This window comes from Pteropus medius, unplaced genomic scaffold, assembly GCF_902729225.1.
Source record: "Pteropus medius unplaced genomic scaffold, Ma_sr-lr_union100, whole genome shotgun sequence".
NCBI classification, from domain to species: Eukaryota; Metazoa; Chordata; class Mammalia; order Chiroptera; family Pteropodidae; genus Pteropus; species Pteropus medius.
The window spans coordinates 3,394,190-3,411,850 of NW_024342474.1; the positions used below are offsets into that span (position 1 = coordinate 3,394,190).

The 17,661-nt window shown below is 31.3% G+C and overlaps 1 pseudogene; it reads right to left on the reverse strand.

The window, feature by feature from the left end:
- Window positions 1-2,068: 2,068 nt before the first annotated feature.
- On the reverse strand, window positions 2,069-17,010 carry LOC120604856 (ethanolamine-phosphate phospho-lyase-like; annotated as a pseudogene).
- Window positions 17,011-17,661: the final 651 nt, after the last annotated feature.

The following is a 17,661-nucleotide window of genomic DNA, read 5'->3' on the forward strand; positions in this document are numbered from 1 at the left end:
TATAATTCAAATTGTATTATGAATTTGTTCATAAAAGTTACATAGTCTTCAGCTATACTAAAACCACTTACAAGACCTCATAGATATATTCCTCAAACCCTTCTGAATTTAGACATTATTAACTGTAACCAGGATATTCCTTTTACTTCTCAAAAATGTTTTGTTGAGCTCTTAAACAAGACATGCAATGAAGCATTTACCTCCTCTGTAAACACTGGGTTACAGGTCTCATAAAACAATAAAATATTTTAAATAGGTTCAAATTAATTAAATGAAACCTGGCATATTTTACTCATCAAACATCTAGGTGAATTGTAGTAAGGAGTCTAACTCCATTTTCAATGTTTGACAGCTGACAGCTTTCAAGCTTCACCACTCACCCTTGAACCTCTGCTCCGTATGTGGGCAATAATTTTTTAAAGACTTTTATTAAAATATAGCTAACATACAAATTGTATTAGTTTCAGGTATACACCACAGTTATTCAACATTTATATACCTAAAGAAGTGATCACTATGATAAGTCCAGCAATCATCTGACACCATATAACACTCTCTCCTTTAGTGCCAGTGGCAAGTTCAAGCCATGAGAGAGGTTTGCTCCAGGCTTACCCCACTAATCACCATAAAAGATGAGCTGGTCTCCTTTCCCACTCTTTAAAGTCATCTTCAGGATAGGTTTGGAGGCTAATTTGCTTTTCCAAGGAAGTCTTTTGTGCCATTTTGGTGAATATGTGGCATCTAATGGCGTTTTCACATATGAACCAAATGTTAATTAAGGTGATCTATATACTGCTTTCATGAAGTGGCTACAATAGAAACAGTGTGTATTAGATGTCATTCTTTCTATTAGAGGGGAAAAAATTAGTTTCCTCGAAAATAACTAAGGCTGACACCACAATGGTTAGCTAATCATCCTAGCAATTATAGAGATTCCCACATTACTGAAACACTGTTGTTATAGATGAGTATTTTTAACTAAGAGGATAAATACTTGTTTGTAAAAAGTTATTGTTAAACATCAACTACAACAAAAGGGTATGTGGTTATGTCCTTGTGCATAACCACAAAAAATATTCTTGAAAGAGAAGAAACAGTTTACTGGTGTCTTGTCTACATTCTTAAAGTGGTTGATTTTTATTTTATTACTTCGGTTTTAAGTGCATTATAAAAGAGTTTGGAAACATTCATTTTTTTTCTTTCCAATTATTATGTTTAGTACAAATGTGATATTTGCACAGCTTGCACAACTAATTTCTATTAACAAATTTCTGACCCTTAGAAATAAGCATATCATTTGCATGTCTATTTTTAGAAATAATTTTCATCCACCAGTTAATCACTAAACAAGTAGTAGCCAGGGAAAATGACATTCGCTTTTAACAATTAAGAAAATACAATGAAATCTGTAAGGTTGAAACCATGTTTTAGCAGTAACTAGAATGTTTTGATTCACAGATCAGGATAAGCATAATTCCCTTACCCTCCAAGGAATCTCAAAGTGCAGCAATTGATATCATTTTTCAGTTGTATATCACTTCCCTTAATATGTCCCAAAACATGTAGTGCTTGATAATGTCCCAAAAGATAGTCTTGATGGTTTTTTCCTCACCATGATGAGAAAGGATGAACTAAGATGATTCCTCAGTTTGTCTTAGAAGCAGCTTGTTCTAGAATGAAAGCCTTTAAAGAGTCATTTTACTTCTATTATAGCCAAGTTCTAGAGAGCCGAAACCTACACAAGCTTAAGAAATTTGTGTGCCGCAGCACTGCTGATCATGCTCTTACATTGCAGCATCAGTTGAAACTAGAACCATGTATGCAAGATGAAGTTCTTGGGCCAGCTTCTAGTTCAGTTATTTCCTCCACTACTAGTGTGAAAAGATGCTCAGACTACAGGAATTTTTCAAGATGTGAAATAATGTGTTTTCCTCCACATCAGGACAATGTTCACCTAAGTGGCACCCCATGATGAAGATGACTTAAATATTAAAAATATTAAAAACAAGCTGTATTTTATTCACAATGTCACATTTTCAGAGTAAGGTTGCCCACCAAGTGGATTAAGTTATGTTTTTGACCCAGAATAATCATCTTTTCTTCTACTCAGTATACTATTAGTTCTGTCAGTCCTGTCTCTTTTTCCTCTCAGTGATTTGCTTTATTAATTATATGGGCCTATTCTTCCTACCACAGTAGGATTATAATAATTTAGAATCTCAGGGAGAAGTGGTTAGAATATTTAATCTTTATCTCCAAGGAGACCTCTTGTCTTTTCAAAATTCTCCATATTTACCTGACATTTTGATCTACTTCAATCAAAAATTTAAAATATTATCAGTTAATTTCAATAAATAGACATTTAAACACCGTGAATTCAACTGGATTCCACTTTCCAACCATGTTATAGGATTCCTCAAAAACAGACAATCAAGAATATTCTATATACATTGAAATTATTAACATGGATTTTTAGCTTCTAAAAATATATTTTTGTTGTTCAATCTTTATCATTTATTGCCTAAATAGAAAAATAATTTTTTCTTATTTTTTTGTAAATATATTCTCCAGAGAATTACATATTTTGTTTGCAAAATTGCTAAACATACTTAATAACCTGCAGATTATCTAAATTGAAGGCTAGGAGATAAAATTAATTTTCATAATGTCAATGTTATAGATTATATGATACTTGAGGAAAAATAATTTTCTTAAGGAAAATAATATATATTAAAAAGTCTGTATCACCTATATACTTGAGAGTAAGTAAATATATAAATGTATTCAATGAAATATATCCATTTAAAATCCTTTTTTCTATTTTACATGACATTAGCTAGTTTTAACTAACTGTTTAACTTACATGATATGCAGAAGACTGCTTCAGGGGATGTTTTGGGTCAAGTATTTTAAGTAATCATATTTTTTTCTATCATTGCTGTTTGAAGAGACTAAAAAGTATGACCTTTTAGTCAAAAGTAGCACTGTAAAAGATTACCATGCAATCTGTAACACCCTTGTTCTCTGACTATAATTATAGATATATTAGAAACTGGTGCATTTTTAGCACCCTGGAATGTTAAGATAGTTTAGAACCACACCCACAGAAAGCACTGTTATTAGAAAGTCTTCCGTACTGCATACTTGCATGTTGCAAGACAAATTAATTGATCAAACATTCAAATATAGCTGTTTCTTTATTAACTTAACTCCATTTAATATTTACTCTATATTTAACTTATTCCTGCTTTCTTAGAGAATAAAAGTTCTTTTTGCTGTTGTGATGGTATGTGTATAATAAGGTGTTATTCATTTTGTTTTATATTTTTGGTAACATACTTAGTATTAAAAGTCTTATTGTGTGTGCGCGCGTATATATATATATATATATATATATATATATATATATATATATATACGCGCGCACACACACACACACATACACAAACATATAGACATATATACATGGTTGTGTGTATTTATATATTTTTCTTTTACCTACAAAATTATAGATTTACGTCCAGTGAAAATGTATATCATGAGTAAAATAAAATACCATTGCTAAAGTTTTTCTATTTACTGCTTTCTTCTGCTAGATTTCTGTTAATAAGATCTTAATATTTGTGTCTTTAGTCATGCTGTGTGCATAGCCTATTTCCACCTGTGGAAATTCTATTTCAAGATCTTTTTTTCCATGAAAACTTCCCCAAGATCTTCATTTGGAATAAACTATCCCCTATTTTTAAACATATTATAGAACATCTTTATTGTAGAACATTGTATTCTTTTTAGTTATCTTGCATTGAACATGCCTATAAATTATACTGCAAACCATGGACTATGTTTTTTTTTTTTCAACTTTGAATTCCTCATATCAATCAATACACTAGTCCACTGTCCTTATAAACATTTTCTAATAATTTTGTTGAAATCAGAGCCAATGGATCAATTGCTTTAAGATTATCTTAAGCTTGGATAAAGGTAAGCAGCATTTATGAAGAAGGGGTCATTGCATGTGAATTGACTTTCAAATGGAGACACTCATAAACATAAGAATATATTTTGCCTCATTGGTTTATTTTTATAGAAGAAAAATGAAGAAAAATGGTAGATGGTGGGAGTTGAGAGCAGTTCTTAATACCATCTGAATATATTTTAATTCTTTAATTTTCTAAATGGAAGTAAAATTATTATAAGGTTCAATACAATTATTATCATGTCTCAAAAGCACAGCATCATTATATGATGATAATAAATGTCAGCTTTTATTAAGCCTAGAAAAGCTAATTATAGATGTTTATGTCTTTCTACATTACCCATGGTTACTACTGTTAAAGCTCTTATCATAATTTCCAGTTTATTGTCTCTGAACTCTTCAGTGATAAAGAGTGACTTCTTCATCTCTCAGTTTCCAGTACTTAACACCGTTCATGGTCCATTCTACACACTCAGTACATATTTGTAGAATGAATTTATAGTCTTATTTGAATTGTAAGATTGCCTTTTGGGACTGTAGGACTCATGAGACCCCTTGATAAATTTTGTCATTATGTGACTAAAAAAACCCCTTTAAATTTATTATAAATAAAAAATAATATTTTGATACATTTATGTTAACTTTTGAAGACATAATTAAAAGTACTAATAAAAGTTAAGTTATAAACATTTATAAGGTTATTACAGTAATGATTCGGTTTGACAGATGTTCAGTTAAAACTGCCATCTTTATTCTGATAAATGTTTCTCAAATGTAAAGAGGAATTAGCTGCTAGTGTTTCATGAACCTTTAAAAGTAAAATTAACATTAGTTAGGTAGACAAAAAATGAGCACACAAAAAAAAACCTGTTACTTCACTAATTTTCATCTACCAAAAGACAGAGTATTATTAACAATAATCATGTCATTATTAGTCATAAAGTTGATGGTAATAACTAACATTTAGTTTTCTCATTCTAGTTTCCTACTCTCTCGGTAGGTTAATTGTAGCTTACTCCCTATTTTCTAAAGAAAAAAAATAGTGGTAAATTTTTTGTCAATGTTTTGTACTAATTAGCTAAGCTGAGATTTAAACCCATCTTTATGTTTTTACAATGCCTGTGGTATTAGATCTGCACTAAAAATGATTAATTCTGACTTACATTGAATACCTTACACCTAATTTCTCAATGTTTCAAATTGGACACATTGGATCTATTACTATTCAAAGATCTTACCATTCCTCATCTCCATACCCTTACTGAAATAATGCCTTTTACTTCCAGGGATTTTAATTTCTAGAAGAAACTTACTTAACATCTAATGTTCATGCAAGTTTTATGAGATCATTCTTGATTTTTTTCAGTTGGATGTGAAATATCTTTTTGAATAGTCTGAATGAATTTTTATTCTCTTATGGCAAAAATCATATCCTATTCACCCCTTATTTATTTGTATCTTCATGAGCATTCTCTCCTCAAAACATAAGCTTCTAGACTACAGGAATTATATCTTACCTGTTTTTCTTTCTATTGCAATACCTGGCACAATGGAGTAATAATATTTTATATTTGTAGAGTCTTATGTCATATTAAATACCTTCAAAAATTATTGATTATATAAAAATAATTTTATCAAAATTAGAACTTTTTAAACTGACATGGCCTGCGTCTAAAATTGTGTGCATATGGAATCCAATCATCAGGTGCAAGACTGAACTGACTTCTAAGGCATCTCGTCTCCCCAGATATTCTACAGCTTTATCTTCATGACAACATTGTGAAGCAAGCAGGAGAGCCGCTTAAAATATATTTTTCTAGTAGATCATGAATACCCTAGATACCAAAATATGAGCACCTCAGAAATGCTTAAATTTCTAATTACATTTATGGAGATTGTCAACTGACTGCTTTTTCCAATCATCTAGAATACTGATTTTCAAATAATTACTGTGGAGTCAAAAGATCTGGTGTGATGCATAAAGAGCAGAGGGGTCTAGTACCCCACCTCGACCCCAACTAATTAATAGAAATATTACTTTATTTATAAATGTATTAGAGTTGTGAGCAAAATATTTTATTTAAAAAATAGTTTTCTCAAGAAAAAAGAGAGTGAAAAAAGGACAAGGAGATAGAGAAAAATGAAAGAAGGGAGGAGGGAACAGAGAGAGAGAGAAAGAAGGGAGAAAAAAAGGATGGTAGGAAGGAAGGAATGTTATATACAAAGATCTAAGGAATTAAAAGAGTAAGGAAAAACAGAAATTCTCATAAGCTTTCCTAAAAAATGATGACTGAGAAATTAAAACCACTTCACATGCATAGTTCAGGTAAACATATAAATAGAGAGATAAAAGAATGTTTCACTAAGTAAATCATGTATAGTTATATTTACCTTTTTACTAATATATGAAATAATAGTAGAGAACAAATTTTTATCTAGCAATTATTTCCAAGCAAAACATGTTAAGGAAAGGGACTAAATTGGGAGAGCTAAGACTTAATTTCCTTTTCTCACTGTTTATTCATTGTCAGAAAAAAAGGAATATGTACAATTTCCATTTTTCTACCTGTTAAAAATCTATGCTGTGAGGCTGTATCAGAAATTGGATTCCTTGAATTAGAGCAAAGAAATAAAGTACTCTGACCTTTAGAGCGTTCTCTCATTTTTGAGTGAAAAGACATTTCCTTAGGTTAATTTATCATAGCTTTCTATTCATTAGGTGTATTAAACAGAAATTTAACTTTTTAGTCATTTTTACTGAGACTGCATCTCTCGTGCACATTTAACCTAAACTTGAGGTTTGAAGTTGGGAAGATGGCACAAAAGAGAGGGATGAGCTATAATGTCACCAGATACAGAGTCATGTAGACTGAAGCTAATCTTGTTTGTATGAGTCAAAGAGAAAGCAGTCTAGAACCTTGTAAAATGGCTACCAAGTAACAATATAAGGTTATGGTTAGGAATTTGTATTCTGGAGTAAGATTGTCTGTGTTCTCTAATACTAATTCTATATCTTACTAACTTACTAAACCATCAATTCTTCGGTTTCACCATTTTTAAAATGAGGATGATGAGATATTTCCCTCATAGATTTGTTGTTGATTGAATCAGAACCCTTACAAGAAACTTAGAAAAATACCCAAATACATATCAAATGCTCAGAAAAGCTTTGTTGCATCAGTACAAATAAATGAACACTTAAAATGATAGCACTCACTATTCTCCAGGACAAGACTTTTGTTAACTTCATCGAGCACTTGTGAAAAACTTCAGTGTAAATGTGAGACCAAAACAAACAAACAAAAATTATATATCATATATAACTGAGTCAGAATTCTTTATGTCACCTTGAACAATTTACAAATCAGTTACTTTGTATGTAAAATAGAAAGAAATATGATTTTAAGGGTGCTTAAAAGAGAAAATGGACGGGAAGATTTTATTATAAGACCTGGGAATTGTTGATTACTCATAAAATTTTACTCTTATTATTAGTGTAACAGTCTGACTCCATTTTCGATGTTTGATTACTGGCAGCTTTTAAGCTTCACCCCTCTCTCTTCCCCTTCAGTCCCACACCTGAGCAAGCCGATGAGAAAGCACAGTGCCACCCCTTTAGCCCTGGCAGAAAGTTCAAAGATTCACCTGCCCAGGAAGTGGCCCTACTCCCTACTCATTACGAAAATAGCAAGCCAATTTTCTTTCTCTGTTTCCTTAAACAATTTTTAGAACAACTTATCATGTCTGCCTTTTTTCCCACAAGGCTTCTTTATGTCAGTAATAAACCTTTCATATGGTATATGTCGGTCTCCATGGTCTGGATATTCCAACCAAATTTTAGGTGAGGTCTATCTTGCTTCTGTAGAGTGACTAAAACAAAAAGCAGGTTTGTGTGCCCTGTGACCACTTTGTTCATGTGAAGTAAGAATTCTATGAAGTATAGGATTCAGATAAACTGTATCTGAAATATTCAAGACATATCGAAGGAGAGAAAAATCAACGTAATATCTTAGGTCACTTTTATAGCAGCTTTAGGTAGGGAATTTTAAAAAGTATCGTTGGAGGTTCTTTACAAATCCTAAAAAGAAAACTTTATTTTAATCATCATTTTTTATTCCCTTTCTTGATTTTTTTTTGTGAATGTAATACATATATTTGATATCTTTTCTTATATATTATATTTTGCTTCTTTTTATTATTATTATATATATATATATACTGTTTATCCTTTTCATGTCATTTATATTCCATATTAGTAAAATTATTATTTTAAATTTAATTTTTGTGAAGTTGTTTTCATTAATCAATCTATATATATAGTTTCCCTGCCACCAGGTGTTTTTATAGAGCTCATTCTGTTTTATTTATACTCCTTTTCATTCATTTTTATGTGTTTATCTTCTATAATAGATACCATATTTGATCATCTTTTGAAGTGTGTTGTTATAATAACATCATTTATACCAAAAACGTTGAGATTTTGTTCTGGCATTTCAAGATTTTTGTCGTGGCCTCTAACAATCATTTATAAATTATTTCATCCATAAACAAAACCTCAAAAATCCTGTTATGGCATGCTTGTTCATTTTTATATCTACATTCCAATCATATTCACTCTATTTCTTTAGAGACTTAAATTATTTTAATAAAAATAAATTTTTATTCTTTAAGAATATATAAAAGGTCAATGAATCTACCTAGTCTTAATTTCAAAGAACATTACCATTGATGGCATTGTTTATAAAGTCACTAGACTTAGGTAGTCAGCACTGATTACAAAGAAGGAAATCTGAATAAAATTAATAGAATCAAGTGGTTTGTGTTGTCACCTACCTATTATTTTCTGGACATTATAATTAAAAACAGCGGTTTACTTCCAATAGTAATTAAAGAAAAAAGATTTAAAGCTGAATTCTTCGAGTTTCTTGGATTAAAGTTCTCAGGAATTCAATAACATGGTCATCAGAGTTTTTTTTTAAATATTATCTTGCATTTTATATGACCTTTAAATAAAGAATATATACTCACTATTTTATACTTAATGACAAAGTAAATAATTTTAAAAGTCAAAGATTAGAATGAAAAGTTTATCTTTAATCAGTTAAATTAGATATAATTTGATAATAATTTGAGTACATTTTTCTGCAGTGACTCAGTTCATGCTTTATAGTGCCTTTGTTGGTTTTCCTCTACTGAGCCCCCTAAGGTTGAATTCTGTAATTTAACTGACTTGAAATTTTTCTGGGGAAAAGCTAATTCATATGCACATTATTTATTTCTTGCCTTAAAAACAGCAGAACTGGTCAAAAACTCCTGCACAATATTGACCTTATTTGTTCTCACTTGCTCTGTTCACTGGTAGGCTGAGCCCCTTTGTTGTTGAAGGGTCATTCAATCTTTCACTGATTGTCAGGAAGTTCTTAAACAAATATATAAGCTCAATTAAAGAATGCATGAAAACCTATTTCAAACTCTCAATGTCTTAATGTTGCTTTGTTAGCTAGTCTCACTTAAAACATGTAAATTGAAGTGATCTATTGTGGAGATGTGGACAAGCTTGTGTACAATGGATAAGGGCAGAGGGTTTCTAGCACTGCAGTATGCCTAAGGACTCCTTCACAAGACGACCGACTGGAGTTGAGGGGTGCTGTAAGGATGGGACAAGAAATAGAGCATAATGTCACAGGTAATAATATTAATCTGTTGATTGATTGGTTTCATTAAGGTATAAGTAGAGTGAAATGTACAGACCTTCAGTGTAAGTTTGAATTCAAATGTGTACGTAGTGTAACTAAAACCTTTCTCAAGGTTTACGTTTCCATCACCTTTGGAAGTTACCTTGCGACCCTTCCCCACAGCCACGCCGTATCAGGCAACCACTCTTCTGACTGTATTGAGCACTTAAATGAATTTTTCTGTCATAGAGGAAGTTCAGATAGTCGAATACTTCTGATATGAATATCTTATGAGTGGTGAGATAACCAGCTTATGAAATTTGTGTATCATCTTCACCTCCTTGATTACTATTTACTAAGATTCTACTGACATTGTTTTAACTTGATATATATAATATCTTTGGAGACTTATAAACAGCTGTTTTTCATATATTCCTATCTTTGTAAGCAGAATGTAGAAATTTGGAAGTGAAAAAAGCAGACTAGATATATTCTGAGAATATTTCCCAAGGGAGCAGATCATTGATACATATGTGAAATAAGGAGCATTATGTAGTATATGCTCAATAGTTTTCTAATTATGATTCATGGACAATCTATCGGAATCACTGATAATTAAAATTATTAATTCAAATAATGATTTGAACTCAGATTATTAAAATTCAAATTCCTGGGCCCATTCCTGGACTTACTGAATCAAAAGTTCTGAGAACTGGAAATATATTGCTATATATTTTTTAAAGTGGTCGTCCCAAATGACTTACTTACACAAGCAACTTACTTAGCCTCTCTGAGTTTTGATTAACCAATCTGAGTTTATTAATAGTTCTTAAATGAGGTAGGAAATCCTTAAGGGAATATCTGGCACATAGTAAAGTACAACAAATATCCCATTTTACTATTGTTATAAAGACCCCTGCTTAAAATCTTTAAATGCTATCTTATTACTTCATAAGAGGGAATATAGTCCATAACATGATCCAGCCCCTGTACATCACTTCACCAATATCTCTAGTATAAAGCACTCTCTGGCCCCATTGGTTACTTTTTAATTATTTGAAGGTGCCATATTTCCTCCCTACACAGTACCTCTAAAAATGTTCTCTCTTCCCGGAACATTTTCTCTGAGTTCTCCAGAACCACCAGTTCAAATGTTATTTTCTCAAAGTTCCCCTAACATACATTCCTCAAATAAATTAAGTATTTCTAACTATATAATCTTCTGACACCTATCACTTTTCACATTTTAAAAGCATTTATTATAATCTTAATTTTATATTTGTCTGAGTATATGTGTGTTATCTATATTTGACTTTAAACTCTCAAGATAGATCTTACATCTGGTTTTGCAAACCACTGAGAAGTAGTAAGTGATTTTAAAAAATGTGAGACTGAAATGCTTTTTGATTTGTCAGGTTTGTTTTGTTTGTCGTTTGTCCTAAATTGAGGAACCAAATATACTCTCACATTATTTCATTTGTTTGTTTACATCATCTTTCCTTTATTATAATCTATAAATATATGTTTACATTTTCCTTTTTATGTACAAATCTAAACGGAATGAAAATTCTACCTTTAGGTGGTACAGTAGAGCTATTAACAGAAGAGACCCATTCACTCATTTGCTGTAACTCTGGACATTTATCTTGTCTTAAAATGCAATGAATGTGCAAAATTCATTTCCATTTCTGCTAGGATTTTTTTTGGAGTCAGTTGCCTGAGCAATTCTGAAAGTTCTGCGTTAGGTTTCTTTGTTGTGCATGTAGTATTCTTAGAGATCACACTTTTAGTTGGGCTCCCACGGCTTCTTCTAAAACTATTAAAATCCCATTAAGCTGGTCCACCATAAACATTGCATCTTCTTCAGTGAAGCACATAGATGGTTTTATTTTCACATCGTTCATACGAGGTCTGTCAGCACTGAAAACCGCTAACTTTTCTTTCATCTTGTAGATGATGTGTCATGTTACCACTGTGGCAAGAGTCTTTTTCTGATGGTTCTTAAATAAGTTAATTCCAATAAAAAAAGCCAACACCCATGATGTCTCCTATCAAAGTGTGTTTAGCTTTCTGTTTATTCAGTAATTTAGTACAATAATTCCCTACTCTTGTGTTAGTTCCCTGAAGGTCTTTATTCTCAATTACATCCAGGACAACCAAAGCAATAGTACAAGATATTGGTTTTCCCCCATAGAGCGCTGAAGGCTTCTGCAGTTTCTTTGGTTGTTACCGCATATGCCATTGAGTGGCACTACCCATTGGTTTGCTCACTGTGTTGATGTCCAGAACAAACTTAGTCATGCATTTGAAAGCTCCAGAAATGTTTCTCAGCTTGGCCACATTAATTTTTGGTAAATTAAAATTTAGAACATGTGAAATGAACCTAATTATTTTAATTTTCCATCCTCTAACAAACTAAAGGAGAATAGTTTTCTGGTAAAAATTTTCATTTAGGAAATATAGCTATTTTAGTTAGAAAAGATAGGAGTTTTACTATTTTGAATTGGGGACTTAATTTGTAAAAGGTAAAAATTAAAAAAAAATTATCAGGGGAAAAAATAAACATAAGACACAGGTACCCAAACATAAGTTTTAATATTCAATATGCAGGAAATAATGCACATAAAATTCTAAAACACATAAAATACACATATGCACATAGACTTGTCAATAAATGACAATAATATTAGGAACTTTTAGCTTTTACAAAAATCAATATTTTTCAAAGGTAATTCACAACTATTTAAAAAGTACAGAGATTTGAAATAATACTTGTGGCAAAAGGAAACTGTTATTTGGGCAGAGTAATTAGTATTTAACAGAGAAAACTCAATTTCTACTTATACTTTTTTGTTTGCATATCATACACTTAACAATTTGCAGTAAAGGAGTCGCAAGACCTTTTTTTTCCTTTGTGAATAACCTTATTACATTTAGCCAATTTTGTTAAATTTTAAGTACATTTCATTGTTTCTAACTCATTATTTGCACTTATTATAACCCCAGTCACACAAAATTCATTTCATTCATACCTTGTACACTTACTATATATCTTCAAGTGTATTTTGTTATTTATGTTTATATTTTGGTACAACCAGACTTTCTTTCTTTATAAAAAGTCTTTTTTATCTCTCTTCTTTCCTTAAATAAACAATAAATATCCATTTTTCTTCATATACACCCACTACATTATATACTTTTTTTTTGCATTTATTCAAAATGAACAAGTGTATAATGTAATCTGAATGCATACATATGTCCTCTTTACCTGAGGGCTACTTTATAATATATTACATATGAGCACAGATTATATTTTCCATAAATGTAATTTATCAGTTAATTTTAGTTTAAAATCTTACAGATAAATAGAATCTGGAAACTACTACTTAAGCTTACCTATCTGCCCCTATCTTTATGGCTTAAGGAAGGTAAGAACTTTATAAAAATAAACTCATTTAAAAGATACCCTTTATTACAATTTCTCTTAGATGGCACAATATTTTGTTGTTAATAAACAATTTGTAGAAAAATATATTTTTTCATCCATAAAATCAATAAGAAAATTAGAATTTAAACCATGTTAAAATGTCTTTTTTGTGTGTGAGAAATTTTAAGTTCTACTCTCGGAGCAGCTTTCAAATATAAAATATAGTATGATTAGTAAATTTAAAAAATTTTTAAACACCATGGTGTATATTAAATACTTAGAACTTATTTATCTTATAAGTGGAAGTTTATATTCTTTTGACCACCTTCACCCATTTTCTCCACTTCCCACCACTATTCCTGGCAAGCACCAATCTGCTATCTATTTCTAGAAGATTGGTTTATTTAGATGTCACACATAAGTGAGACCATATAGTATTTGGCTTTCTCTGTTTGACTTACTTGACTTAACGTGTCCTTAAGGTCTATCTATGTTGTTACCAGAGGCAAGATTTCCTTCCTTTTTATGGCTAAATAGTATTTCATTTTATATATATTACATTTTCTTTATCCATTCTTCCATCAATGAATACTTAGGTTGTTTCCTTGTCTTGGTTATTGTAAATAATGCTCCAATAAACATGGGAGTGCAACTATCTATTTAAGATAGCGATTTAATTTCCTTTGGATATATACCCAGAAGTGGGGTTACTGGATCATATGACAGTTCTATTTTTAATTTTTTGAGAAAACTCCATACTGTTTTCCATATAGGCTGTGTCAATTTATATTTTCTCAAACAGTGTATAAGTGTTCCCTATTCTCCGTATCCTCACCAGCAATTGTTATCTCTTATCTTTTTGATGCTAACCATTTTAACAGGTATAAGGTGATACATTCATTGTAGTTTTGATTTGCATTCTAATGATAATTAGTGATGTTGGGCAACCTTTTCATGTATCTGTTGGCCATTTGAATATCTTTAAAAAATCTGTTCAGATCCTTTGTCCATTTTTAAATCAAGTTATCTGATTTTTTTTTGCTATCAAGTATAATGACATTTTTTATAGAAATAGAAAAAAATAATTCTAAAATTTCTATGGTAACATAGAAGACCTCAAATAGCCAAAGCAATCTGAGAAAGAACAAAATTGCAGACATATGCTTCCAGATTTCAAAGTACATTACAAAGCTACAGCAATCAAAAAAGTATGATACTGGTATAAAAAGAGACACATAGACCAATGGAACAGAACTGAGAGCCCAGAAATAAACCCATGCAAATATGGTCAACTGTTCTTTGACAAATATTTGACAAGGGAACCAGAAACTCAATGGAGAAAATATAGTCTGTTCAATAAATGGTGTCAGAAAAACTGAATATGCATAAGCAAGAGAATAAAACTAGACCATATCTTATACCACTCAGAAAAATTACCTTGAAATGGATTAGAGACTTTAATGTAAGACTTGAAATCATAGAACTAGAATAAAACAAAAATAAAATGCTCCTTGACATAATACTGAGCAATGATTCCATGGATATGACAGCAAAAGCACAAACAGCAAAAGCAAAAGTAAACAAATGGGACTATATCAAACTGAAAAGCTTCTACATAGCAAAAGAAATGATCATCAAATATAAAGGCAAACTACAGAATGCAAGAAAATATTTGAAACCTACATACCCGATAAGGGGTTAATATCCAAAATATATAAGAAACTCATACAATTCTTAGTCTTATACAAAGTAGAATATTGTTTACATTGTTATAAAATTAGAAAGAATACATAAAGATTTGTTTTAAAACCAATAATAGTCACTCTATTTTTTAAAAAAATCTTGTTTATCAGAAATATTAAATTAATTTAAAAAATAAATTATAAACCCTGTCTAATTACAAATCATATTTAAAAATATTCTTTAAATTATGTTTAAAAGTTTTGAGGCCCACGTTTTTCTTCTTATCTCTAAACAAGAGCAAGGATATTAGCTTAATTCACTGAATTTTAGAATAATTTTTGCAGGAAAAAATATTTACTATCTAGCCTCTAGCCTTTACAAGAGCTGATTTTTTTTTGAGGGGGTGGAGGGGAGGTTTTTTTTACAGAAGAGTCAAAACATTTAAACCATTAAAATTGTACTTTTTAAAGGATTTTTTGACTTTTTCATTTTAAATTTATATCATTTCTAAATATGTATCAATTAGAACCTGAACTGCAGTAGATTGTAACAGCCCTTAAATGTTGAATATTTGTTTTATAGAGGCTCTTAAATGAACAACCTTGTTGATATCAAAAGTTCCTCTAACTGTCACTGCAATTCCAAATTGCCTTTGGCAAATTTATGCCAGTTAGGGAGATTTGCACATGACTTAAGACTGTAATATGAGATGTGAAGGAAGCAGGCTTTTAGTCTGGAGGGAATACAAATTTAAACAATTTAATAAAAACTGCAATGGTCAGTAAGGATTATAGTTGTGAAACCAGGTGTCTTTAGAACCTGGCCAAAGACTAGTCATCATCAAAGACTAGTGGCCCAAATAAGGCCCCAGCGCTGGCAGAGGGAATTAAATACTAATATTCTCCTGAATACAAAGACAATACTGAGGAATGTACTTATAAGGTTATGAAAATGTAATTTGATGTAACGGTTGCCCAGGGAACACTGGTGTGACATGGCATTTTGAAATTCTCAGCTTCTAATAAAGTTGAAAGGCCAATTTTTCTGTCTTCTGCTCTTTGAACTTCATCTTATAAACCAGGGTTCAGCAAGCTATAGATAGCAGGCTAAATCCAGACCAACATCTGTTTGTGTAAACAAAGTTTTATTGGAACACAGTTTTGTGCATGCATTACATGTTATTTGTGGTTGTCTTCATGCTACAATACAGAATTGAGTAGTTGCAGTTCACTGGCTGGCCCACAGAGCCTAAAATATTTACCATTCAATCTTGCAGAAAGACATTTGTTGAACCTCATTAGAGACATAAAGGCTTATAGACAATAGACAGGTAGAGAGGATGGTTAGTGACAAACAAATTTTTCTTGCTTTGATGATTCTCACAAGAAAAATGTGTACAAATTTGATCAATGACCAAAAAGTCTGGAGGACTCTCTTCTCAAGACAGAGAAGAAAACAATACTGAGGACTCCATGAAATAATTGAAAGCTCAGATTAAGCATGAATGCTTACTTAAGACTCATGGGCAGGGTGTCCTTAGAAAAGGAAGACTCCAGATATCTCAGATGAGCACATGATTATAAAGTTGAACTTCCTGTCAGCATCAGAGGAACTTACCCAGATCTTGCTGGGAACTCCACTTGCTAAGCTTCACCAACCTAAAAGCATCAGTAATAATCTAGTGTTAGGTTTATTAACTTGCTACAGCAAAGGAAATTACAAACCATGTGGAAAAATGAGGGCTCCCAAAACAAGGAGTCAGGGAAGTTTATTTATAGCATTTTAGATACTGGAACTGGTCGTAGGATAGTTTGCACAGGGAATGAATGGATTTGTAAAATAAGGAGCTGTTGGAAGATCAGTGGTCTCACTTTTAAAATATATGTCTCTGTGGAATTACTATTTTTGGTCACTTGGTCTGTGTTTTAGCTTGGAGTATATGTGTCTGAATAAATGGATGCTAAAAACTTGAGCTTAGTTTATCTTGCATGTTATGCTTTTGTAGAGTTTATCTGTTTTGTGAGTCTTAATACAGTTTTGAAAATATAGTTTTGTTTTAATGTTCAGTACAAGAACATATATTAGAATAATAAACAACACAATCAGGTTTGTGGGAAGAAGATGCAATTGAGGATGGGTACAGCTTCTATTTCTACTTTTCTTAAACTATTACACTGATAAGAATTAAGAGTGGTGTCCCCAAACACAAACTGCTCTTCCAAGAAGGGAGAACCCTTTTGCTCTGACATGTTCAGCTTTATCCCACTATTTTCTGCTGTAAACTCTAGGAGAATTCTCAATGTTTAGTGTGTCATCTCCAGAAGACAGGTCTCCTTGGTTATGTCTTATGTTTCATACGATAGACTGTAAGCTTACAATATGTTTCTACATGAGTATTTCTTTTACTCTATTTGCTTAATTTTTTCTCATAGCCCTCATCATCATCTGACATAATATGTCTATAACTTATTTTTTTTTAAGTATTTGTGCCTCCATTTTTTGTAGGAAGGATTTTAAAGATGCCCTCTTCCCAAGTTTTCTGTCTGCTGTTTATTTAATCAAACACTAGTTTTGATTTTGTCACAGTACTACTGTGAAGGGATTTTGCAAAAATAATAAAAATCCTAAAGCAGTTGACCTTAAGATAATGAGAGATTACCCATTTATTCAGGTGTAAGTGACTCAAATGAGCCTTTTAAGCTCTGCTGAATTTCCTCTGGCTTATAGTAGAAAGAAAAAAAGAGAGAGAGAGAGAGAAATATTCTAATAAAGAGAAGAATTTGATGTGCCATTGCTCGTTTTGGAGATGAAATGGGTCGTGTGGAAGGAGCTGCCACAAGGAGCTAAGAGTGATCCTTTGTTAATAAGGAAACAGAGACCTTAGTCCTACAAATGCAAGA